At 47.5% G+C, this 26,887-nt stretch overlaps 2 protein-coding genes across 2 annotated transcripts in view; both read left to right on the forward strand.

Moving 5' to 3' along the window:
- Positions 1 to 26,887, forward strand: part of LOC121004097 (gastrula zinc finger protein XlCGF26.1-like) — a 705,032-nt gene that overhangs the window by 539,321 nt on the left and 138,824 nt on the right. The window lies entirely within an intron of this gene.
- Positions 1 to 26,887, forward strand: part of LOC121004114 (zinc finger protein 566-like) — a 422,297-nt gene that overhangs the window by 22,227 nt on the left and 373,183 nt on the right. The gene's annotated exons all lie outside the window — the stretch shown is intronic.

Raw genomic sequence — 26,887 nt, forward strand, 5'->3', positions numbered from 1 at the left:
TTATTGTAACGGAAGCATTTTTGCAGATCCATGACAGATCCGCAAAAAAACGCTAATGTGAAAGTAGCCTTTCTCGAGTAATCGTTTCAGCCCTAGTTCCTGGGGAGCCTTGCCATAGACAGGGATTCCACAACATAGCTGTAGCAGTCTGGGATCAAGAGGTTGACACAGGATATAAACGGCTCTCCCGACTGCTGCTAGGCAGAGGCACTCCAGTCCCAGGAGAGCGTGTTCCTGTTTTTTTTTAGCTCTCAGATGTTGTGGTCACATTTTACCATGGCATCTGAGGGGTTAAATGTCTGCAATTAGCGTTATCATCGCAGCTAGGGATGAGCGAATCGACTTTGGATGAAACACCTGAAGTCGATTCGCATAAAACTTCGTTCTAATACTGTAAGGAGCAGGAGCTCAGTACAGTATTAGAATGTATTAGCTCCAATGAGCAGAAGTTATTACTTTGCGAAGTCTCGCGTGACCGCATATTAACTTCATAGATTAATTTTTACTGTAAAAAAAAAAAAAAAAAAAACATTTCCCAAACTTGGGTTCGGTTCCAAGGTACCACTTGGAACCTAACCCAAGTTTGGGAAAAAAAAAATTTTTTGCAGTAAAAATTCATCTATGAAGTTATAGAATTAATTATTTAAAAATCCCACAATGTGATTTTCTGGATTTTTTTTTTAAGTTCTGTCTCTCACAGTTGAAGTGCACCTATGTAAAAAATTACAGACCTCTCCATTCTTTGTAGGTGGGAAAACTTGCTAAATCCCCACTGTATCAAATACTTTTTTTCCCCACTGTATATCAAGAATGATGCTATGTTTTGGGATCCGCCCCATTGTTCAAGAATACTGCAGCCCGAAACAGAGCATCTTCTCCATGATTCACGTATTTAGATTTTTTGCCATTACGACTGTTATATTTTACTAGTTTGCACATGGCAATATCAATTATGTTTATTGTATACTGTTGAATTTTGAATTCTTTGAGGGGGTTTATATTTTGAAAATGTTTTATTTTTTTACTTTATAGGCCTGCTAGAGGACTTATACCATAGACTTCAATAGTATAGTAATACAGTCTATAGGAATTCTCTGTTCTTCCTATTATGCTCCGCTCCTGGGCCCGCTTGATGGGACTTTCTGGTAAACCCACTTACAAATATAATATTAAAGCAGTCTGGGTTACTAGATGATTCCCCCCCTCCTGGAGAATATGACAAGTGGATTGGGTATCAATGGGAACTGTGCAGCTTCACTTTCCCTGTGATGCCAACTATGAAAAAAAACAAAAAACATTTGCCATTTTCTTTTCCAGTATATTCAAATTGATTCCTGAGGGGTAATGCAACAAACCCCTCGGATCCATCTACTAGTGTGGGAAATGGGACTGTCCAAAGCCTTCCACACTGGTCATCCCGCTGCGCCAATGTACCCTACATAAACCGGGAACTGCAGGCAACTTGAGGGCAACTACTAAAAACTATAAAAATCGGAATGTCCCCATGACAACCCTGACCAGTAGGTGCTGAGGATCAGTCCTTGTCACCCGAGCAGCTGAGAGAAGCATAAGCCTGGATGTAATGGCCACATAGTAACCCACAGAAGGCCGAGCAATAAGCATCAATTACTGAACTAATATCCATGCAACCATACACTATGACACACAGGCGGGCGTTAGGCGCCGAGCATCTTCAGCACGGCAGTCCCTAGAGCGGTACAATGCAGGGGTATGGAGGACGGGAGAACGTCTGTCAGGAGCCTCCGAGCACACTCACATACACTGAGCACTTACTGAGCGCCACTGACTCATGCCGGAAATTACCATCTCCTCAGAAGCGCAGCTTCGGCTCATTACCTAAAACTTCCTGTCTGGGCGCACCACGTGACTCGCTAGCTGTGCCTGACTGGCCTCTGACAGAGCACCGGAAGTACAGTTAGTGCTCTACCTGATCCCGCCTTGATGCGCATGCTCATTACAGTCTTTTCTAAAGGGCATTTTTGTTGTTGTAGTCTTCTCGGGGTGCCATATTGTTATGGCCACTTTCGAGACAGAGCAACTGCAGGAAGAATTGGGCATAGCAGACAGCCAGGCTAAAGGGCCACTAGGAGCCAATCCTGTCTGTATTTTCCATAGGTTATATTTATTGCTTTTAAAGGGAATCTGTCAGCACCTACCTTGGTCCTTGATGTAAATTCAGCTGCATGGGAAATGTGCCATGTAGATCCGTGTTGCTGATTCAGAGATGTGTGCTGTTTTATATTATGCTAATTAGTCCCTTGGTGCAACTAGTGTGTTGTCGTTGCACCAGAAGCTCCAGTCAGTGTATGCACCGACCATTGCCCCCTCCGCTGTCATCTGGGCGTGCATCTCTTCTATCGCTATACATGCTGTACAATAATGAGGCTCACAGAGTGGACGAAACCTGTACTGCGCATGCTGCCATCTGCCTTGCAAGCTTCATTATTACATAGTACCGTAGTTTATAAGGCTGAAAAAGACATCTGTCCATCCAGTTCAGCCTGTTATCCTGCAAGTTCATTTATAGGAAGGCAAAAAAATCCTGTGAGGTAGAAATTCCTTCCCGACTCCAATCAGACAGTCAGAATAACTCCCTGGATCAACGACCCCTCTCTAGTAGCTATAGCCTGTAATATTATTACACTCCAGAAATACATCCAGGCCCCTCTTGAATTCCTTTATTGTACTCACCATCACCACCTCCTCAGGCAGAGAGTTCCATAGTCTCACTGCTCTTACCGTAAAGAATCCTCTTCTATGTTTGTGTACAAACCTTCTTTCCTCCAAACGCAGAGTATGCCCCTTTGTCACAGTCCTGGGGATAAATAGATGATGGGAGAGATCTCTGTACTGACCCCTGATATATTTATTATATCTCCCATCAGTCGTCTTTTTTCTAAAGTGAATAACCCTAATTTTGATAATCTTTCAGGGTACTGTAGTTTCCCCATTCCAGTTATTACTTTAGTTGCCCTCCTCTGGACCCTCTCCAGCTCTGCTATGTCTGCCTTGTTCACAGGAGCCCAGAACTGTACACAGTACTCCATGTGTGGTCTGACTAGCGATTTGGAAAGTGGTAGGAATATGTTCTCATCACGGGCATCTATGCCCCTTTTGATGCAACCCATTATCTTATTGGCCTTGGCAGCAGCTGCCTGACACTGTTTTCTACAGCTTAGTTTGCTGTTTATTAAAATTCCTAGATCCTTTTCCATGTCAGTGTTACCGAGTGTTTTACCATTTAGTGTGTACGAGTGACTTGCATTATTCCTTCCCATGTGCATAACCTTACATTTGTCAGTGTTAAACCTCATCTGCCAATTCTCTGCCCAAGCCTCCAATCTATCCAGATCCCTCTGTAGCAGTATACTGTCCTCTTCAGTGTTAATTACTTTACACAGTTAAAGCTACTTTCACACTAGCGTTCGGAGCGGATCCGTCTGATGTTTCATCAGACGGATCCGCTCCGATAATGCAGACGTTTGCATCCGTTCAGAACGGATCCGTCTGCATTATAACTTAGAAAATTTTCTAAGTCTGAAAGTAGCCTGAGCGGATCCGTTCAGACTTTACATTGAAAGTCAATGGGGAACGGATCCGCTTGAAGATTGAGCCATATAGTGTCATCTTCAAGCGGATCCGTCCCCATTGACTTCCATTATAAGTCTGGACGGATCCGCTCGCCTCCGCACGGCCAGGCGGACACCCGAACGCTGCAAGCAGCGTTCAGGTGTCCGCTCACGGAGCGGAGGCTGAGCGCTGGCAGGCGGATGCATTCTCAGTGGATCCGCCTCCACTGAGAATGCATTAGGGCCAGACGGATGCGTTCGGGGCCGCTCGTGAGCGGACACCCGAACGCTAGTGTGAAAGTAGCCTTAGTGTCATCTGCGAAAATTGATATTTTACTATGCAAGCCTTCTACAAGATCATTAATAAATATATTGAAGAGAATAGGGCCCAATACTGACCCCTGAGGTACTCCACTAGGGACAGTGACCCAATCTGAGTATGTACCATTAATAACCACCCTCTGTTTTCTATCATTGAGCCAGTTACTTACCCACTTACAGATGTTTTCTCCCAGTCCGAGCATTTTATATACTAACCTTTTATGTGGTACAGTGTCAAATGCTTTGGAGAAGTCCAGATATACGACATCCATTGATTCGCCGCTGTCAAGTCTAGAACTTACCTCCTCATAGAAACTGATTAAATTAGTTTGACATGACCGATCCCTCACGAAGCCATGTTGATATGGCGTTATTTGCTTATTTCCCTTGAGATGCTCTAAGATAGCATCTCTCAGAAAACCTTCAAACAGTTTACCCACAACAGATGTTAAACTTACCGGCCTGTAGTTTCCGGCAGGGCCGCTGATAGGCCAGTACAGCTGGCCCAGTTGTACCGGGCCCGGCTGGCAGGGGGGCCCGGGCTGCCGACTCCCGAGCCATTTTAATTTTTTTGCTGTCAGTGGGCTGGCTCCAGTAACAGCAGGCAGTGTGGGGGGCGGCGCTCACTCACTGACGTCACACGCCTGCTCCTCCCACTAGGCGGCGCAGGCGCGTGACGTCAGTGAGTGAGCGCTGCCGCCCGCACTTGTTACTGGAGGGTGGAGGGAGGAGGCAGGAGCTGAATGTAAGGTAGTATTTTAGTAAAGAGATGAGCGCTGTGCCTGTGCTAAAATTAAAGTTACTGTCTGCAGCCTGCACGGCTGCACCGATTTATTAATGTATACTACTGTGAGTGGCGGGGGGGGATCTATATGGATGACGTCATGACGGCACTGTTATAGGGAGGGCGGGGGATCCGTGGATGGCACTGTTATGGGGGGGGGGGGGGTCTGTCATGTGGATGACACTTATGGGGGGGGCCGGGGGGTCTGTGGATGACACTTATGGGGGGGATCTGTGGATGGCACCATTATGGAGGGGGATCTGTGGATGACACTGTTATGGGGGGGATCTGTGGATGACACTGTTATGGGGGGATCTGTGGATGACTGTTATGGGGGGGATCTGTGGATGGCACTGTTATGGAGGGTATCTGTGAATGGCACTGTTATGGAGGGGTATCTGTGGATGACACATAGCATAAGATGCTATATACGGTATGTGTCATCCACAGATCCCCCTCTATAACAGTGCCATCCACAGATCCCCCCATAACAGTGCCATCCACAGATCCCCCCATAACAGTGCCATCCACAGATCCCCTCCATAACAGTGCCATCCACAGATCCTCTCCATAACAGTGCCATCCACAGATCCCCTCCATAACAGTGCCATCCACAGATCCCCTCCATAACAGTGCCATCCACAGATCCCCTCCATAACAGTGCCATCCACAGATCCCCTCCATAACAGTGCCATCCACAGATCCCCTCCATAACAGTGCCATCCACAGATCCCCTCCATAAAAGTGCCATTCACAGATCCCCTCCATAACAGTGCCATTCACAGATCCCCTCCATAACAGCGCCATTCACAGACGACCCCCAGCGCCATAAATATCACTTGTAGACAAATCTGCATGTTGTTTCAAGGCGGCGTCTGGGGAGGGGCCAAGGGCGGGGCCAGGGGTGTGGCTGAAGGAGGGATCAGGGGGTGGAGCTGAAGGGGGCCCCGTCATGTATGCTGTACGGGGCCCCATGATTTCTATCAGCGGCCCTGGTTTCCGGGCTCTGTTTTTGGACCTTTTTTTGAATATTGGCACCACATTTGCCATGCGCCAATCCTGTGGAACATTCCCTGTCATTTTACATATACCCATGCTGGGTGAGAGAAATTTCTTGGCAAAAGACAACTTTTCCCATTTTTTTATACAAAGTTGGCATTTGACCAAGATATTTATCTCACCCAGCATGGGTATATGTAAAATGACACCCCAAAACACATTGCCCAACTTCTCCTGAGTACGGGGATACCAGATGTGTGACAATTTTTTGCAGCCTAGGTGGGCAAAGGGGCCCACATTCCAAAGAGCAACTTTCGGATTTCACCGGCCATTTTTTACAGATTTTGGTTTCAAACCACTTCTCATGCATTCGGCCCCTAAAATGCCAGGGCAGTATAACTACCCCACAAGTGACCCCATTTTGGAAAGAAGACACCCGAAGGTATTTCGTGATGGGCATAGTGAGTTCATGGAAGTTTTAATTTTTTGTCACAAGTTAGTGGAATATGAGACTTTGTAAGAAAAAAAAAAAATCATAATTTTCCGCTAACTTGTGACAAAAATAAATAAAATTCTAGGAACTCGCCATGCCCCTCACGGAATACCTTGGGGTGTCTTCTTTCCAAAATGGGGTCACTTGTGGGGTAGTTATACTGCCCTGGCATTCTAGGGGCCCTAATGTGTGGTAAGTAGGTAAATGACCTGTGAAATCCGAAAGGTGCTCTTTGGAATGTGGGCCCCTTTGCCCACCTAGGCTGCAAAAAAGTGTCACACATGTGGTATCGCCGTATTCAGGAGAAGTTGGGCAATGTGTTTTGGGGTGTCTTTTTACATATACTCATGCTGGGTGAGAGAAATATCTCGGCAAAAGACAACTTTTCCCATTTTTTTATACAAAGTTGGCATTTGACCAAGATATTTATCTCACCCAGCATGGGTATATGTAAAATGACACCCCAAAACACATTGCCCAACTTCTCCTGAGTACGGTGATACCAGATGTGTGACACTTTTTTGCAGCCTAGATGCGCAAAGGGGCCCACATTCCTTTTATGAGGGCATTTTTAGACATTTGGATCCCAGACTTCTTCTCACACTTTAGGGCCCCTAAAATGCCAGGGCAGTATAAATACCCCACATGTGACCCCATTTTGGAAAGAAGACACCCCAAGGTATTCAATGAGGGGCATGGCGAGTTCATAGAATTTTTTTTTTTTTGGCACAAGTTAGCGGAAATTGATTTATTTTATTTTTTCTCACAAAGTCTCCCTTTCCGCTAACTTGGGACAAAAATTTCAATCTTTCATGGACTCAATATGCCCCTAAGCGAATACCTTGGGGTGTCTTCTTTCCGAAATGGGGTCACATGTGGGGTATTTATACTGCCCTGGCATTCTAGGGGCCCTAAAGCGTGAGAAGAAGTCTGGAATATAAATGTCAAAATTTTTTTACGCATTTGGATTCCGTGAGGGGTATGGTGAGTTCATGTGAGATTTAATTTTTTAGCACAAGTTAGGGCCCTTTCACACTTGCGTTGTCCGGATCCGGCGTGTACTCCATTTGCCGGAATTACACGCCGGATCCGGAAAAACGCAAGTGAACTGAAAGCATTTGAAGACGGATCCGTCTTCAAAATGCGTTCAGTGTTACTATGGCAGCCAGGACGCTATTAAAGTCCTGGTTGCCATAGTAGTAGTGGGGAGCGGGGGAGCAGTATACTTACAGTCCGTGCGGCTACCGGGGCGCTCCAGAATGACGTCAGAGCGCCCCATGCGCATGGATGACGTGTCCATGCGATCACGTCATCCATGCGCGTGGGGCGCCCTGACGTCACTCTGGAGCGCCTGGGGAGCCGCACGGACGGTAAGTATACTGCTCCCCCGCTCCCCACTACACTTTACCATGGCTGCCAGGACTTTAGCGTCTTGGAAGCCATGGTAACCATTCAGAAAAAGCTAAACGTCGGATCCGGCAATGCGCCGAAACGACGTTTAGCTTAAGGCCGGATCCGGATTAATGCCTTTCAATGGGCATTAATTCCGGATCCGGCCTTGCGGCAAGTGTTCAGGATTTTTGGCCGGAGCAAAAAGCGCAGCATGCTGCGGTATTTTCTCCGGCCAAAAAACGTTCCGGTCCGGAACTGAAGACATCCTGATGCATCCTGAACGGATTTCTCTCCATTCAGAATGCATTAGGATAAAACTGATCAGGATTCTTCCGGCATAGAGCCCCGACAACGGAACTCTATGCCGGAAGAAAAGAACGCAAGTGTGAAAGAGCCCTTAGTAGAATATGAGACTTTGTAAGAAAAAAAAAAAAAATTTTCCGCTAACTTGGGCCAAAAAAATGTCTGAATGGAGCCTTACAGGGGGGTTATCAATGACAGGGGGGTGATCAATGACAGGGGGGTGATCAGGGAGTATATATGGGGTGATCACCCCCCTGTCATTGATCACCCCCCTATAAGGCTCCATTCAGATGTCCGTATGTGTTTTGCGGATCCGATCCATGTATGTCACGGAACCATGAACCAGACGTACAACAAGAGATAAGTGAAAATAAGAAGGCTTTATTGAAAATAAAGCTGTAAAGCAAAAGTCCAAACGGATGGTGAAACCGAGCAGAGTCTTTGCGAAGCCAGAGGTCAGGAACCAGAAGGGTAGTCAGACGAAGCCAGGATCAGGAACCAGCAGGGTAGTCAGACGAAGCCAGGATCAGGAACCAGCAGGGTAGTCAGACGAAGCCAGGATCAGGAACCAGCAGGGTAGTCAGACGAAGCCAGGATCAGGAACCAGCAGGGTAGTCAGACGAAGCCAGGATCAGGAACCAGAAGCAGCAGCAGTCTAGAAGCATGTGAACACAGGAGGACCAAGCAAGGAACTGAAGCCACAGACCTCCTATATATATGAGCTAGGCATCCAGCTCCTCCCAGGGGAAGGAGGAGCCGCAGGGTGGAAGGCTACAAGAAACCCAGAACCCAAGATGGCCGCCAGCACATGTCAAACGAAGGAGAGCAGCAAGCAGGTAAGACCATGACAGTACCTCCCCCTCAAGGGCCCCTCCTCCGCGGAGCACAAAACGGTTTCTGAGGGAAGCGTGCGTGGAAGGCTCGGAGCAAGGCAGGAGCATGGACATCTGCGGAGGGAACCCAGGAACGCTCCTCTGGACCATAACCACGCCAATGGACCAAAAACTGCAAACCGACCGCGGACCAGGCGTGAGTCCAGGATATTGCTCACCTCATATTCCTCACGATTGCCCACTTGGACCGGACGAGGCCGAGGAACCGAGGAAGTGAAACGATTACACACCAGTGGCTTCAACAGGGAGACATGAAACACGTTGGAGATCCGCATGCCAGGAGGAAGCGCAAGGGCATAGGCTACCGGGTTTACCCTGCGAAGCACTCGGAAGGGACCAACAAAGCGAGGCGCCAGCTTGGGAGTGGGCACTCGAAGGTTGAGGTTGCGGGTGGACAACCATACACGGTCTCCGACCTGGTAGGAAGGAGCAGGCGCTCGTCTGCGATCAGCCTGGAGTCTCTGGCGCTGCGCAGAGACCTCAAGGGACTTCTGGATCTGTACCCAAGAAGCACGTAGGACGGAAAGGTGATCCTCCACAGCCGGAATATCCTGGGGAGAGAATACCTCCGGTAACACGGCAGGTTGGAACCCATAATTGGCCATGAAGGGAGACGTCCCAGAGGAAGAGTTCACCGCCGTGTTCCTGGCAAACTCAGCCCAAGGCAGGAGGTCAACCCAATTGTCTTGGTGATCGGAGACATAGCAACGAAGGAATTGCTCCAAGGCCTGATTGGATCGTTCTGCGGCCCCATTGGACTGAGGGTGGTAGGCCGAGGAGAAGGAGAGATGAATCCCCAACTGGGAGCAAAAGGCGCGCCAGAACCTGGACACAAACTGACTCCCCCGATCCGACACAATCTCCTTAGGCAAACCGTGCAACCGGAAGACCTCCCTGGCAAAAATCGTGGCCAACTCTTGTGCAGAGGGTAACTTCTTGAGAGGAACACAGTGGCACATTTTGGAAAACCGATCCACAATCATGAGAATGACCGTATGGCCTCGGGATGCAGGGAGGTCCACAATGAAATCCATCCCCAGGTGTGACCATGGGCGCTCCCCGGTGGCTATGGGTTGCAGAAGGCCCAACGGAAGGTGCCGAGGGGACTTACTCTGGGCACAAACGGAGCATGCCGCTACATATGCGGCGATGTCGGAACGTAGGGAAGGCCACCAGAACAGACGTGAAACAGCCCAGGACAGCTGATTCTTTCCAGGATGCCCCGCGGTCTTGGAGTTATGGTAGGTTCGCAACAACCGAGTGCGCAACTCCTCAGGCACAAAACATCTGCCGTTGGGTCTCCCAGAGGGAGCACCAGATTGAGCCGCCAAAATCTGCTCACCCAGGGGAGAGGTCAGGCTGGTGCGAATGGCGGCCAGGATCTGATTCGGAGGTATGACCGAAGTCGGAATCGACTCCTCCCTGGACAGCTCGGAGTACTGCCGTGATAAGGCATCCGCCCTGATGTTCTTGGAACCGGGTAGGTAGGAGACCACGTAATTAAAACGTGACAAGAACAGAGCCCATCTGGCCTGACGTGGTGTCAATCTCTTGGCCTCAGAAAGGTAGGTCAGATTCTTGTGGTCCGTCAGGATGAGAACCGGAACCACCGAACCCTCGAGCAAGTGCCTCCATTCTTTAAGGGCCTGCACGATGCCCAATAACTCCCTGTCACCAATCTGATAGTTGCACTCCGCGGAAGACAGTTTCCGGGAGTAAAACCCACAAGGAAGCAGAGGACCCTCTGGTGTTCTACGCTGAGACAGAAGGGCGCCTACTCCCGTCTCAGACGCGTCCACCTCGAGGACAAAGGGCAACCCAGGGTTGGGGTGTGACAGAATCGGAGCTGACACAAAGGCGGACTTTAGGGCCTCAAAAGCTCGGATGGCCTCGAGCGGCCAGACCTGGGAATTACTGCCCTTCCTGGTCAGATCCGTGAGAGGCTTGGCCAGCATGGAAAAGTCCCTGATGAACTTCCGATAATAATTGGCGAAGCCCAAAAAGCGCTGCAGGGAACGAAGACCACTGGGCTGGGGCCACTGTAAGACAGCCGAAACCTTCTCAGGATCCATGGAGAACCCCTCAGCGGAAATGATGTAACCTAAGAATGTTACCTGGGATCGGTGAAATTCGCATTTCTCAAGCTTACCGAACAGCTTGTTCTCTCGTAACCGTTGCAACACTCGTCTGACATCCAGAATGTGGGCCTCCATGGATTCAGAATATACCAAGATGTCATCCAAATAGACTACCACACACTGCTGCAACAGGTCACGGAAAACATCGTTGATGAATTCCTGAAAGACTGCGGGCGCATTGCACAACCCAAAGGGCATAACCAAGGATTCATAATGACCGGTCCTGGTGTTAAACGCGGTCTTCCACTCATCGCCCGCCTTGATCCTTACCAGGTTATATGCCGCCCTCAGGTCGAGTTTGGTAAAGACCGTGGCCCCTTTAAGGCGATCGAACAGCTCGGAAATCAAGGGTATCGGGTAAGCGTTCTTGATCGTGATGCGATTGAGACCCCTGTAATCGATGCAAGGCCTCAACTCACCGCCCTTCTTTTTCACAAAGAAAAATCCAGCCCCTGCCGGGGACGAAGACTTGCGAATGTGTCCGCGTGAAAGCGCCTCCCTCACGTACTCCTCCATGGCCTCATTCTCCGCTACCGACAGTGGATAGACTTTGCCACGAGGAGGAACGGCACCAGATTGTAACTCTATGGCACAATCGTATGGGCGGTGCGGAGGTAGGGCAACCGCGCGCACCTTATCGAATACATCCCGGTACTCCTCGTATTCAGGAGGCAACAGAGAGTCCGAGGAAGTACACAGCAACTTGACAGACCCATGGATGCAACTAGCCCCACACTGCGGTGACCACGAGAGGATCTCGACCGATCTCCAATCGAAAGTCGGATTATGCTTCTGGAGCCAGGGGTACCCCAAGACCACCGAGTAGTGTGGAGACGAAATAACCTGGAGGCAGACCGACTCTCTGTGAACGGCACCAATGGCTATCCCCACTGGAAGGGTCTCATGAGTCACGTGTGGCGGCAGAAGGGGTCTGCCGTCTATCGCCTCAAGAGCCAGTGGGGAACCTCGAGCCTGCAGAGGAATGGAATTGGCGGCAGCGAACACACTATCAATGAACAAACCACCAGCACCAGAGTCCACCAACGCCTGGGTCGTCACCGAGCCCCCGACCCAGGAGAGGACAACAGTGATCAGTGGTTTGTCAACACGGGAAACCGGGGACGAGGAGACTCCACCCAAGATCTGCCCCCGACAGGATCTCAGGGTACGAGCGTTCCCCGGACGGTTCGGACATGCCAACCGAAAATGCCCACCGAGACCACAGTACATGCATCGACCCTCGCGTCTCCGGAGTGCCCTCTCCCCCTCGGACAGGCGAGCAAACCCCAGCTGCATGGGTTCACCCCCAGACAAGTCATCCCCAGGAGGCGTGGGAGGAGAGGGAGGCACGGGTGGGACAGCAAACGTAGGCACCAATCTGTTAGAAGACCTCCGCAGGTTCTCCTTAAAGGAAGGTCTCTCCCTGAGTCTGGTGTCAATCAAAATCAGGAAAGAAATAAGAGACTCGAGCTCAACTGGTAGGTCCTTAGCTGCAACCTCATCCTTCAAGGCATCCGAGAGACCATGAGAGAAAGCAGCGACCAGAGCCTCATTATTCCAGCCCACCTCTGCTGCCAGGGTACGAAACTCAATTGCGTATTCAGCTACGGATCGTGAACCCTGTCTGATGGACATAAGGAGCTTCGCAGCAGAGGCAGCACGAGCCGGCACATCGAATACCTTCCGAAGAGAAGCAACAAAACCGGAAAACTCGGCAACCACCGGATTGTTGTTCTCCCATAAAGGGCTGGCCAAGGCCTTGTCCGAGAGCAGCGAGATCAAGAAGCCCACCTTTGATCTCTCAGTAGGAAAGGCATGTGGCAGCAACTCGAAATAAATGCCCACCTGGTTAAGGAAACCTCGGCACTGAGTTGGCTCTCCCCCAAAGCGCTGTGGAAGAGGGGCAGAACCGGTCATACCCCGAAACACCGCAGGCGCAACAACAGGTGTCGGGGTAGACTCTGGCGCAACAACCGGAGCGGCAGTAGGAGCGAGCCCAGGAGCGACAACCGACCCATCGGCAACGGGAGCGAAATGAGCCGTGCGTTCAAGCAGGGTTTGCAACGCCACAGCGAACCGACCCAACAGGTGATCCTGCTGATCAAGTCTGGCAACCAGCGTGGGTAGCGAGGATGGCCCTGTACCGTCAGAATTCATTGCTTGGTCCTAATGTCACGGAACCATGAACCAGACGTACAACAAGAGATAAGTGAAAATAAGAAGGCTTTATTGAAAATAAAGCTGTAAAGCAAAAGTCCAAACGGATGGTGAAACCGAGCAGAGTCTTTGCGAAGCCAGAGGTCAGGAACCAGAAGGGTAGTCAGACGAAGCCAGGATCAGGAACCAGCAGGGTAGTCAGACGAAGCCAGGATCAGGAACCAGCAGGGTAGTCAGACGAAGCCAGGATCAGGAACCAGCAGGGTAGTCAGACGAAGCCAGGATCAGGAACCAGCAGGGTAGTCAGACGAAGCCAGGATCAGGAACCAGAAGCAGCAGCAGTCTAGAAGCATGTGAACACAGGAGGACCAAGCAAGGAACTGAAGCCACAGACCTCCTATATATATGAGCTAGGCATCCAGCTCCTCCCAGGGGAAGGAGGAGCCGCAGGGTGGAAGGCTACAAGAAACCCAGAACCCAAGATGGCCGCCAGCACATGTCAAACGAAGGAGAGCAGCAAGCAGGTAAGACCATGACAATGTATCCGTGGATCCGTAAAAAACATACGGACATCTGAATGCAGCCTTACAGGGGGGTGATCAATGACAGGGGGGTGATCAATGACGGGGGGTGATCAGGGAGTCTATATGGGGTGATCACCCCCCTGTCATTGATCACCCCCCCTGTAAGGCTCCAATCAGATGTCCGTATGTGTTTTGCGGATCCGATCCATGTATCAGTGGATCCGTAAAAATCATACGGACGTCTGAATGGAGCCTTACAAGGGGGGTGATCAATGACAGGGGGGTGATCAATGACAGGGGGGTGATCAGGGAATCTATATGGGGTGATCACCCCCTGTCATTCATCACCCCCTATAAGGCTCCATTCAGATGTCCGTATGTGTTTTGCGGATCCGATCCATGTATCCGTGGATCCGTAAAAAAACATACGGACATCTGAATGCAGCCTTACAGGGGGGTGATCAATGACAGGGGGGTGATCAGGGAGTCTATATGGGGTGATCACCCCCCTGTAAGGCTCCATTCAGACGTCTGTATGTGTTTTGCGAATCCAATCCATGTATCCGTGGATCCGTAAAAAACATACAGACATTTGAATGCAGCCTTACAGGGGGGTGATCAATGACAGGGGGGGTAATCAATGACAGGGGGGTGATCAGGGAGTCTATATGGGGTGATCACCCCCTGTCATTGATCACCCCCTGTAAGGCTCCATTCAGACGTCCGTATGTGTTTTGCGGATCCGATCCATGTATCAGTGGATCCGTAAAAATCATACGGACGTCTGAATGGAGCCTTACAAGGGGGTGATCAATGACAGGGGGGTGATCAGGGAGTCTATATGGGGTGATCAGGGGTTCATAAGGGGTTAATAAGTGACAGGGGGGGGTGTAGTGTAGTGTGGTGCTTGGTGCTACTTATTACTGAGCTACCTGTGTCCTCTGGTGGTCGATCCAAACAAAAGGGACCACCAGAGGACCAGGTAGCAGGTATATTAGACGCTGTTATCAAAACAGCGTCTAATATACCTGTTAGGGGTTAAAAAAAATCGCATCTCCAGCCTGCCAGCGAACGATCGCCGCTGGCAGGCTGGAGATCTACTCGCTTACCTTCCGATCCTGTGAACGTGCGCCTGTGTGCGCGCGTTCACAGGAAATCTTGCGTCTCGCGAGATGACGCATATATGCGTGACTGTGCGCAGGGCTGCCGCCTCCGGAACGCGATCCTGCGTTAGGCGGTCCGGAGGCGGTTAATCTCTCGGCCTCTAGTTTGGCGGCTTTTATTTGTCTTTTACATATTCTATTATTTTTCCTTATATTTCTTCAATGCTTCCTCGCTACCCTCCTGTTTTAGTGATTTAAATGCTTTCTTTTTGTCTTTTATTGCTTTTTGTTCAGTTATCCACATTGATTTTTTCTTGTTGCTTAACATTTTAAGCCCTGCTGTGTGCCCATACAGCAGTTTACAACCACATATGGGGAGTTTCTGTAAACTGCAGAATCAGGGTAATAAATATTGAGGTTGTTAACCCTTGCTGTGTTACAGAAAATATGGATTTAAAGAGGACCTTTCACCGATCCTGACATTGTGAACTAAGTATCATGACATATACAGCGGCGCCCAGGGATCTCACTGCACTTACTATTATCCCTGGGCGCCGCTCCGTTCTCCCGTTATGTCCTCCGGTATGTTCGGGGACTTGGTTATGGTAGGCGGAGTCTGCCCTTGTTCTGCGGGCATTTCCTTCTCCTAGGCTGTAGCGCTGGCCAATCGCAGCGCAGAGCTCACAGCCTGGGAGAAAAAAAACTCCCAGGCTGTGAGCTCTGCGCTGCCATTGGCCAGCGCTACAGCCTAGGAGAAGGAGATGCCCGCAGAACAAGGGGGTGTTTCTGTAAACTACAGAATCAGGGCCATAAATATTGAGTTTGGTTTGGCTGTTAACCCTTGCTTTGTAACTGGAAAAAAATTATTAAAATGGAAAATCTGCCAAAAAAGTGAAATTTTGAAATTGTATCTCTATTTACCATTAATTCTTCTGGAACACCTAAAGGGTTAACGACGTTTGTAAAATCAGTTTTGAATACCTTGAGGGGTGTAGTTTATAGAATGGGGTCATTTTTGGGTGGTTTCTATTATGTAAGCCTCGCAAAGTGACTTCATACCTGAACTGGTCCCTAAAAATTTGGTTTTTAAAAATTTCTGAAAAATTTCAAGATTTGCTTCTAAACTTCTAAGCCTTGTAACATCCCCAAAAAATAAAATATCATTCCCAAAATGATCCAAACATGAAGTAGACATATGGGGAATGTAAAGTAATAACTATTTTTTGAGGTATACTATGTATTATAGAAGTAGAGAAATTGAAACTTGGAAATTTGCAATGTTTTAAATTTTTTTGGTAAATTTGGTATTTTTTTATAAATAAAAAATGAATTTTTTTTACTTAATTTTACCAGTGTCATGAAGTACAATATGTGACGAAAAAACAATCTCAGAATGGCCTGGATAAGTCAAAGCATTTTAAGTTATCACCACTTAAAGTGACACTGGTCAGATTTGCAAAAAAATGGCCTGGTCGTTAAGGGGTTAAACTCTGTATACTACACAATGGACAATGTAATTCCAGTGCAGATTTCCACTCTAAAACAGCTAATTAGCAGGAGCATATTGATAGGCCATCTGTTTAACCCCTTCCAGACACAGACATTTTTTACCTTCCTGACCTGACCAAATTTTGCAAATCTGACGTGTCACTTTATGTAGTAATAACTTTGAAATGCTTTTACTTATTTATTTATGTTATGCACTTATATAGCGCTACTATATTCTGCAGCACTTTACAGACATTAGCATCAAGCTGATCTATGTTCCCTATCAGTATGTCTTTTGGAGTGTGGGAGGAAACCCATGCAAACACGGGGAGAACATACAAACTCCATACAGATGTTTTCCTTGGTCAGATTTGAATCAAGGAGCCCAATGCTGCAAGGCACCACTGAGCCCTATCCAACTGATTCTGAGATTGTTTTCTCGTGACACATTGGACCACATGTTAGTGGTAAATTAGAGTCGATATGTTTTAGCTTTATTTATAAAGAATCCAAAATTTACATAAAATTTGGAAACATTCACTAGTTTCTAAATTTGAATTTCTCTACTTTTAAGACGACTAGTGATACCTCTTAAAATAGTTATTAACCTTCGCCATATTCTACTCTATGTTCACATCATTTTGTAAATGTCATTTATTTTTTTAGGCCATTAGACAGCTTAGAACTTTAGAAGCAATTTTTAAAATTTCCATAAAAAGTTCCACAACCCACTTTTTTAAGGACCAGCTCAGTTATGAATCACTTTTTGGGGCTTAGGCTACTTTCACGCTTGCGGCAGCAGGGTCCGTGCTAACGCTAGCCCACCGTTCTGCCAGAAGTCTGCTCCAGCCCCATTCACTATAATAGGAGCAGGCCGGAGGTCTGATCGCAGCACGGCAAACAGGCCAAGAGGCGGACAGACAAAAACCACCGTGTGCTGTAGTTTTTGTCCGGCCGCCTCTCGGCATGTTTGCAGTGCTGTGGCTGGACCTCCGGCCCGCCGCCATTATAGTGAATGGGGCCAGAGCAGACTTCCGGCTGCACGGTGGACTAGCATTAGCACGGATCCGGCAAGCTGTTCCCCCGCTGGAACAGTGTCACATCTGTGACAGGTCCCAGAAGGTCTGAAAGATTATCTATGCATTAGTAATCTGACAGCCTCTTTTGGTTTCACTTTGTCTGTGTGTTGCTGGTATGTCCACACCTCCTGTTTAGGTGTGGATCATGTGACCTCTACCACACCCTATTTAGTCTGACTTTTCCCATCACTCCTTGCTTGGGATAGCTTCATTTGGTCTTGGAAGAGCTGGAGTGTGGTTCGTGTTGAAGTCCTGTTCATCCTTCCTCCTCTGAAGTTAAGTGTTCCGCTTGTCGTGTTTTGTATCCCCCCCCCCGGTTGTTTACTGGGCCTCAGTGAGACGCTAGTTCCTTCACCAGGGAAGGAACAGGTGGTCTCTGCCCAGTCATTATCTTTAGGGCATCTGAGGGTCACTAGGGTTATCTAGGTTCCCGTGTATGGGTATCTCTACCATCGAGAGGTGCCCATACGGATAGGAGGTAGGGCCAGGAGCAGGGTTTTATAGGTGGTGACCCTTTTCCTTCCCTAGCGGTGAGGCCTAGTGTCTTTCCCCTTCCTTCTTGATTGTCTTTTGGTGTTCTCCCCCCTACTTCATCCGTGACATTATCCCAAGCCTATACCGCCATTTTTTTGTTCTGATCTGTGCAGCTATGGATGCTATGACTGCACTGGTCGAACAGATGCAGAATCTGACTTTGGAGGTAGCAGACCTCCGCGCAACTGTCTTCCAGATTCAGAGTCCCACAGGCTGCTGGTTCCGGTGGTGGGTCCCAGGCCTGTCCTGAACCGAAGGTGGCTCTCCCGGACCAGGTTTTCCGGGGGTAGTGACAATTTCATCCAGTTCAGGGAGTCATGTAAATTATACTTTAAGCTGCATCCATACTCTTCTGGGGATGAGTGTCAACGTGTGGGTATGATTATTTCTTTGCTTAAAGAGGACGCCCAATCTTGGGCTTTTTCTCTGCCGACCGGATCACTGTCCCTCCGGTCGGTAGATTAATTCTTCAGAGCCTTGGGTCTCATCTACGATGACCCGGATCGGATCTCTCAGGCCGAGACCAAGTAACTTTGCGCCAGGGAGATCGTTCCGCGGAGACCTATTGCTCTGAATTTAGGAGATGGGCTACCGATACTGAGTGGAACGATCCTGCTCTCTGCAGCCAATTCTGTCAGGGTCTCTCTGAGAGACTGCAGGACGTGTTGGCCTTTCATAAAAATCCTGTGTCATTGGAGGCAGCTATGTCCCTTGCTGTACGTCTAGATAGACGCCTGAGGGAGAGATCTAGGGGTACTCACCTTCAGGACGTACTGTCCAATAAGGGTACTGCTTCCTTTGACACTTATGGTGGAGAGACACTGGTAGTTGCGCCTTGTGATGAGCCATGCAGTTAGGAGGAGCTACTCCTGGCAAAAGCTTGAGTCATGTGAAAGGAGGTGTGCTTTTATTGTGGCAAAAAGGGACATTTTGTGAACATTTGTCCGTACTTGCAGCATCAAGGTGTAAACAAAAAGAAAAAAACCTTTTAATCCTCAAATTACTATTGGTGGTGTGGAGCAAGAAAACCTACATTTGTCTTTTACTGGTAGTACCCGTTTTCTCCTGACTGCCGAGGTGGCGCTAGAGTCCAAAACTGTGAAAATCAAAGCATTTATCGACAGTGGGGCAGGAGTTAACTTGATTGATGGAGAGTTTGTACGCATTCATGGGTTGACTACTAATGCATTAGAGAAAATTATTTCTGTCTTTGCAATTGACTCAGCACCTCTCACCCAAAAATGTCTGTCGCAGGTAGTGAATGACATTCATTTAAGAGTGGGTGATTTGCATCAGGAATCTATCTCCTGTTATGTATTGGAGGGTCTGCCTGCTCCGTTGGTGTTGGGCTTACCATGGTTAAGCAAACATAACCCTAACATCGACTGGCAAGCGAGACAGATTCTCGATTGGAGTGATTTTTGCATGGATAACTGTCTAAATGCATCATTCTCTATGGTGACCACTAAAAACTGTTCCCTCGTTCCATTTCAGAATTTTCTGATGTTTTCTCTGAGAGTGGTAATCAGGAGTTGCCTCCGCACCGGGAGTATGACTGTCCCGTCAATCTTATTCCCGGAGCTAAATTGCCCAAATCTCGGTTGTATAATCTTTCGGAACCCGAAAGAAAGGCCTTGCGAGAGTATATTACCGAGAGTTTGGCAAAGGGACATATTAGACCATCCAAGTCCCCAGTGGCTGCTGGGTTTTTCTTTGTAAAGAAAAAAGATGGTACCCTGAGACCATGCCTGGACTTCCGTGAGCTCAATCGTATTACCGTCCGTGATCCTTACCCCCTTCCTTTGATTCCGGATTTGTTTAGTCAGATTGTCGGTGCCCAAGGTGTTCTCTAAGTGGATCTGAGAGGGGCATATAATTGGTAAGGATCAAGGAGGGGGATGAGTGGAAGACCGCATTTAATACCCCTGAGGGTCATTTTGAAAACCTGGTCATGCCCTTTGGGTTAACCAATGCTCCTGCGGTTTTTCAACACTTTGTCAATGACATCTTTCATCATCTGGTGGGGAGGTTTGTCGTTTTATACCTTAATGAAATACTAATTTATTCGCCTGATATAGAGACTCATCAGGATCATGTGAGACAGGTGTTACAGATCCTAAGAGAGAATAAGTTGTATGCTAAGATGGAAAAGTGTGTATTTGCTGTACAGGAAGTGCAATTTCTGGGTTACCTGCTCTCATCCTCAGGTTTTCGTATGGATCCCGAGAAGGTCCGTGCCGTGTTGGACTGGGATCGACCCGAAAATCTGAAAGCGCTTATGCGGTTTTTGGGGTTTACCAACTACTACCGTAAATTTATCTTGAACTATTCATCGGTGGTTAAACCTTTAACAGACATGACTAGGAAGGGTGCGGATATTTCTGTCTGGTCTGATGCGGCATTACAGGCCTTTTCTGCTGTGAAAGAATGTTTTGCTTCGGGCCCCTATTCTGATGCAAACCGGACTTGACTCAGCCATTTATTGTTGAGGTTGACGCGTCCGAGGTAGGGGTAGGAGCAATCTTGTCGCAAGGTCCTTCACCTAGTAAATGACGCCCATGTGCATTTTTCTCTAAAAAAACTCTCTACTGCTGAAAGGGAATTATGATGTGGGGAATAGGAAATTACTGGCCATTAAGTTGGCGTTCGAGGAATGGCGGCATTGGTTGGAAGGAGCAATCACCCTATTACAGTAATTACAGATCACAAGAATCTGGCCTACCTGGAGGTCGGTTAAGCGCCTGAACCCAAGGCAGGCCAGATGGTCATTGTTTTTCACCAGATTTAACTTCATCTCACTCAACGCCCCGGGGTTAAGAACGTCAAGGCGGATGCTTTGTCGCGTAGCTTTCCTGGGGGGGGGGGGGGGGTGAGTCTAATGACCCTAGTCCCATTTTATCTGAGGGGGGTTTGTCATATCCGCTCTTTATCCTGATCTTGAGGCCAGGGTGTTGGAGGTACAGGAGGATGCTCCGGACTCTTGTCCTCCGGGAAGTTGTTTGTTCCCTCCGAATTACGTCACAAGGTGTTCGAGGAACATCACTGTACGGTGCCTGCTGGGCACCCTGGGAGCAGATCGACTGTCGATCTCATCTCTCGCAGATTTTGGTGGCCAGGGTTTGCGTAGTATGTTGAGGACTATGTGTCAGCCTGTGGTACCTGTGCACGTGCTAAGGTGACACATACTCGGCCTTTCCGTATCTCTGCTTCCATTGCCCACCCGTCCGAGACCTTGGACCCATTTGTCCATGGATTTTATCACGGATTTACGGAATTCTTCGGGAAAAACTGTGATTCTGGTGGTTGTAGATCGTTTTAGTAAAATGGCACACTTTATTGCATTACCTAGTCTACCCAATGCTAAAACTCTTGCACAAGGTATTTGTCGACACATCGTGAAACTACATGGCATTCCTCTGATGTGGTGTCCGATAGAGGGACTCAGTTTGTTTCCAGATTCTGGAAAGCGTTCTGTACTCATCTGGGTGTACAATTGTCCTTCTCTTTGGCTTTTCATTCCCAGTCAACGTTCAGACGGAGCGCACTAATCAGAATCTGGAGACTTACTTGAGGATGTTTTGTTCAGAGAATCAGGAAGAGTGGTCTTCATTTTTGTCGTTAGCTGAGTTTGCTATAAATAACCGTAGAAAGGAATCCACTGATAAGTCGCCGTTTTTGGGGCATATGGGTTCCATCCACAGTTTTGGTACATTTTCTGGTGCTCAAAATTCTGGCATTCCTGAGGAGGAACGATTTTCCTCTTCTTTGTCTTCTATTTGGCGGAAAATCCAAGATAACCTGAAAAAGATGGGCAACAGGTATAAGCGTGTGGCTGACAGGAGACGTATGAGTGGTCCGGACCTGAGAGTGAGTGATTCTGTGTGGTTGTCTACAAGAAACATTAAACCAAAAATCATATGTACCCTAAACTAGTACCAACAAAACTGCCACCCTATCCCGTAGTTTCTAAATAGGGTCACTTTTATGGAGTTTCTACTCTAGGGGTGCATCAGGGGGGCTTCAAATGGGACATGGTGTAAAAAAAAAAACAGTCCAGCAAAACCTGCCTTCCAAAACCGTATGGCATTCCTTTCCCTTCTGCACCCTGCCGTGTGCCCGTACAGCGGTTTACGACCACATATGGGGGTGTTTCTGTAAACTACAGAATCAGGGCCATAAATATTGAGTTTGGTTTGGCCTGTTAACCCTTGCTTTGTAACTGGAAAAAAAATTATTAAAATGGAAAATCTGCCAAAAAAGTGAAACTTTGAAATTGTATCTATTTTCCATTAAGTCGCCGTTTTTTGGGGCATATGGGTTCCATCCACAGTTTGGTACATTTTCTGGTGCTCAAAATTCCGGCATTCCTGAGGAGGAACGATTTTCCTCTTCTTTGTCTTCTATTTGGCGGAAAATCCAAGATAACCTGAAAAAGATGGGCAACAGGTATAAGCGTGTGGCTGACAGGAGACGTATGAGTGGTCCGGACCTGAGAGTGGAGTGATTCTGTGGTGGTTGTCTACAAGAAACATTAAACTTAAGGTACCTTCTTGGAAGTTGGGCCCAAGATTTATTGCTCCATATAAGTTCACTGCCATTGTTAACCCTGTAGCCTTCCGTCTTGAACTTCTCAGGCCATTGAAAATCCATAACGTATTTCATAAATCGTTGCTAAAGAAATGTGTCTAAACTGTTGAGCCATCCTCCTTGCCTCCCGCTCCTGTCATGGTGGACGGCAATTTAGAATTTCAGATCAGCAGGATTGTGGGACTCCTGAGTTCTCCGGAGATCCCTCAGTATCTCGTTCATTGGAGTGGGTACAGACCAGAGGAGAGGATGTGGGTTCCAGTGAACGATGTTAATTCTAGTTGTCTGGTGAGAGCATTCCACAGAGCTCATCCTGTAAGGTCGGTCCTGGGTGCCCGGAGGTCACCCGTAGAAGGGGGGGTACTGTCACATCTGTGACAGGTCCCAGAAGGTCTGAAAGATTATCTATGCATTAGTAATCTGACAGCCTCTTTTGGTTTCACTTTGTCTGTGTGTTGCTGGTATGTCCACACCTCCTGTTTAGGTGTGGATCATGTGACCTCTACCACACCCTATTTAGTCTGACTTTTCCCATCACTCCTTGCTTGGGATAGCTTCATTTGGTCTTGGAAGAGCTGGAGTGTGGTTCGTGTTGAAGTCCTGTTCATCCTTCCTCCTCTGAAGTTAAGTGTTCCGCTTGTCGTGTCTTGTATTCCCCCCCCCCCCCCCCCCGGTTGTTTACTGGGCCTCAGTGAGACGCTAGTTCCTTCACCAGGGAAGGAACAGGTGGTCTCTGCCCAGTCATTATCTTTAGGGCATCTGAGAGTCACTAGGGTTATCTAGGTTCCCGTGTATGGGTATCTCTACCATCGAGAGGTGGCCCATACGGATAGGAGTTAGGGCCAGGAGCAGGGTTTTATAGGTGGTGACCTTTTCTTTCCTAGCGGTGAGGCCTAGTGTCTTTCCCCTTCCTTCTTGATTGTCTTTTGGTGTTCTCCCCAACTTCATCCGTGACAAACAGCCTGCCAGACCCTGCTGCTGCAAGTGTGGAAAGTAGCCTAACATAATAGAAAACATCCATAAATGGCCCCTTTTTAGGACTACATCCCTCAATTATTCAATACTGATTTTAACCCTTTAATTTCCCACCAAGAATTAAAGGGTTCTCCGGGTTTAACCTTTTTTGGCTCTTAAAAGTTAACCTGTTGAGAAAAGATTATTGCTCACATACTTACCTTCCAGAGTGCAGTCGTTCTTGAGATCTGCCTCCCGATCACGTGGTCCCTCCAGATGGCTTTTCTGTGCTTCTGGGCAAAGTCCGTCTTCTTCTCTTCCTGTCTTCTCTTCCTTTCTCCAGCAGGAGACAGATTGTCACGAGTGACGTCACCGCCTCCTGCTGGAGAAAGCTCTGGCCGGCAGTCTTCACAGCGCACTAGGCTGAACACTAGTGCGCATGTGCAGGACCGCCGACCGTCAGTTGCTTTATCGTACAGGCTTCTATGTGAAGCCTGTACTGACTCCTGCACAGCGCAATGTAAGCTCTGTGCAGGAGTGACAGCATAGCGATCAACCACAGAGGCTAATCGCTTTACTGTGCATGTCACAGGGGGCACTGTATGGTAAACAGGGGCAGTGGATGGCAAACAAGGGGGCACTGAATGGCACAAGGGGGTACTGGATGGCAAACCAGGGGCACTGGATGGCCCCATGGAGTAATGTTTGGAACAATAAAGAAAATAGATGGCACAAGGGGGCAATGGATGGCACAAGGAGGCAATGGATGGCACAATAGGGGAACTGGATGGCACAAGGGGGTCAATTGATGGCACAAGTGTGGCACTGGATGACACAATGGGGCACTATATGGCCCACGGAGGCACTGGATGGCACATTGAGGGCACTGGATAGCACAAGGGGTCAATTAATGGCACAAGGGGGCACTGGATGGCAAACAAGGGGGTACTGCATGGCATAATGAGGGCAATGGATGGCACAATAGGGGAACTGGATTGCACAAGGGGGTCAATTGATTGCACAAGTGGGGACACTGATGACACAATGGGGCACTAGATGGCCCACGGAGGCACTGGATGGCAAACAAGGGGACTGGATGGCAAGCAGGGGCACTGGATGGCACAAGGGGGTCAATGAATGGGCACAATGGGGCACTTGATGGCACAAGGGAGGCACTGGATGGCAAACAGGGGCACTGGATGGCAAACAGGGGCACTGGATGGCAAATATGGAGCACTAGATGGTAAACAAGGGGGCACTGCATGGCACAATGAGTGCACTGCATGACGGTTGCTTCAGGGAATACCACACCTCCATGGGAGTACAAAATTTATAATCCGCATTCCCCAATTTTAATTCTATTTTAGCCACAGACAATCATCCAGAAAAAAAAAAGAAACTTTGGAGACACATTTTTTCTAAAATGATATTATTTTGTTAAAACTAAAATAATTTAAAAAAAGTTGACATATTAGGTATTGCCACGTCCGTAACCCCTCAGATGAACACAGTCAAAAAAAAAAAAAAGACCGGTGTAAAATAAAAAAAAATTTGGGTCACCTTACATCACAAAAAGTGTAATAGCAAGCGATCAAAAAGTCATATGCACCCCAAAATAGTGCTAATAAAACCGTCCTTCATCCCGCAAAAAATCAGCTCCTACCTAAGACAATCGTCCCAAAAAAAAACTCTCAGACTATGGAGATACTAAAATGTTTCTTTTTTGTTTAAAAAAGGATATTATAGTGTAAAACCTAAATAAATTTAAAAAAGTAGACATATTAGGTACTTGCCGCGTCCCGTAAGAATCTGCTCTATAAAAATATCCCATGACCTAACCCTTCAAATGAACACAGTCAAAAAAATAAAATCAAAACGGTGCCAAAACAGCTATTTTTTGGCAAATTTTCCATTTTACATCCATTTTTTCCAGTAACAAAGCAAGGGTTACAGCCAAACAAAACTTTATATTTATTGCCCTGATTCTGCAGTTTACAGAAACACACCATATGTGGTTGTAAACTGCTGTATGACCAAACGGCAGGGCGCACAAGGAAAGGAGCGCCATACGGTTTTTGGAAGGCAGGATTTTGCTGGACTGATTTATTTACACCGGTACATCATAAGTTTAAATCGCGATTGCGGCGCGGCGGGGGTTAATCACAACAGGATGTCCGCTGAAATCATTCAGCGGACATCCTGTCACAACGCCGGGGACCCGTGACCCCCCCCCCCCCGTGTCGGCAATTGCCGCAAACCACAGGTCAATCAGACCTGCGGTTTGCGGCTTTTACCTTATCCGGCGGTTGCGGGCAGCGGTTGCCATCGGGTCCCCATGCGGCTGTAGGTGGGACCCGATGGCATGGAAGGCAGCGCGATGTCTAAGGAAGAAGAGCCTGTGAAGTCCCAAAGTGGGACAAAATATAAAGTAAAAAAAAAGTTTAAAAAATTACGTTTTCCCCCCAAAAAATTAAAAGTTTCAAGTAAAAAATAAACAAAAACGTCATTTTCCCCAAATAAAGTTTAAAAAAATAAGTATACATATTAGGTATCACCGTGTCCGTATCGACCGGCTCTATAAACATATAACATGACCTAACCCCTCAGATGAACACCGTTAAAAAAATAAAAACTGTGCTAAATAAACCATTTTTTGTCACCTTACACCACAAAAAGTACAACAGCAAGCGATCAAAAAGGCGTTTGCCCACCAAAATAGTACCAATCTAACCGACACCTCATCCCGCAAAAAATGAGCCCCTACTTGAGACAATCGCCCAAAAAATTGGAAAACTATGGCTCAGAATATGGAGACACTAAACATAATTTTTTTTTGTTTCAAAATTATATTATTGTGTAAACTTACATAATAAAAAAAAGTATACATATTAGGTATCGCCGCGTCCGTATCGACCGGCTCTATAAAAATATCACATGACCTAACCCCTCAGATGAACACCGTAAAAAAAAAAAAAAAAAAAAAATTGTGCTAAATAAACCATTTTTTGTCACCTTACATCACATAAAGTGTAATAGGAAGCGATCAAAAAGTCATATGCACCCCAAAATAGTGCCAATAAATCTCAATTTCATCCCGCAAAAATCATACCCTACCCAAAGTAATCGCCCAAAAACTGAAAAAACTATGGCTCTCAGACTATGGAAACACTTAAACATGATTTTTTTTGCTTCAAAAATGAAATCATTGTGTAAACTTACATAAATAAATAAAGTATACATATTAGGTATCGCCGCATCCGTGACAACCTGGTCTATAAAAATATCACATGATATAACCTGTCAGATGAATGTTGTAAATAGCAAAAAATAAAAACTGTGCCAAAACAGCTATTTCTTGTTACCTGTCACGAGGGTATCAAGAGCCACGTCTGACTCCGTTATACCCGGGGTCAGGAAGTCGCAGCGGGTGGCTGCGCGCTCTATATCTAAAGATCACGTTGTTTTTTAGTGATTGTTTTCTGTGTTTGCCTTGCTATCCTTTTTGTCTCTCTCAGGGATCCGTAGCTTCTCCTCCTCAGCTGTTTCTT

This window comes from Bufo bufo, chromosome 6 (genome assembly GCF_905171765.1).
Source record: "Bufo bufo chromosome 6, aBufBuf1.1, whole genome shotgun sequence".
Lineage (NCBI taxonomy): Eukaryota > Metazoa > Chordata > Amphibia > Anura > Bufonidae > Bufo > Bufo bufo.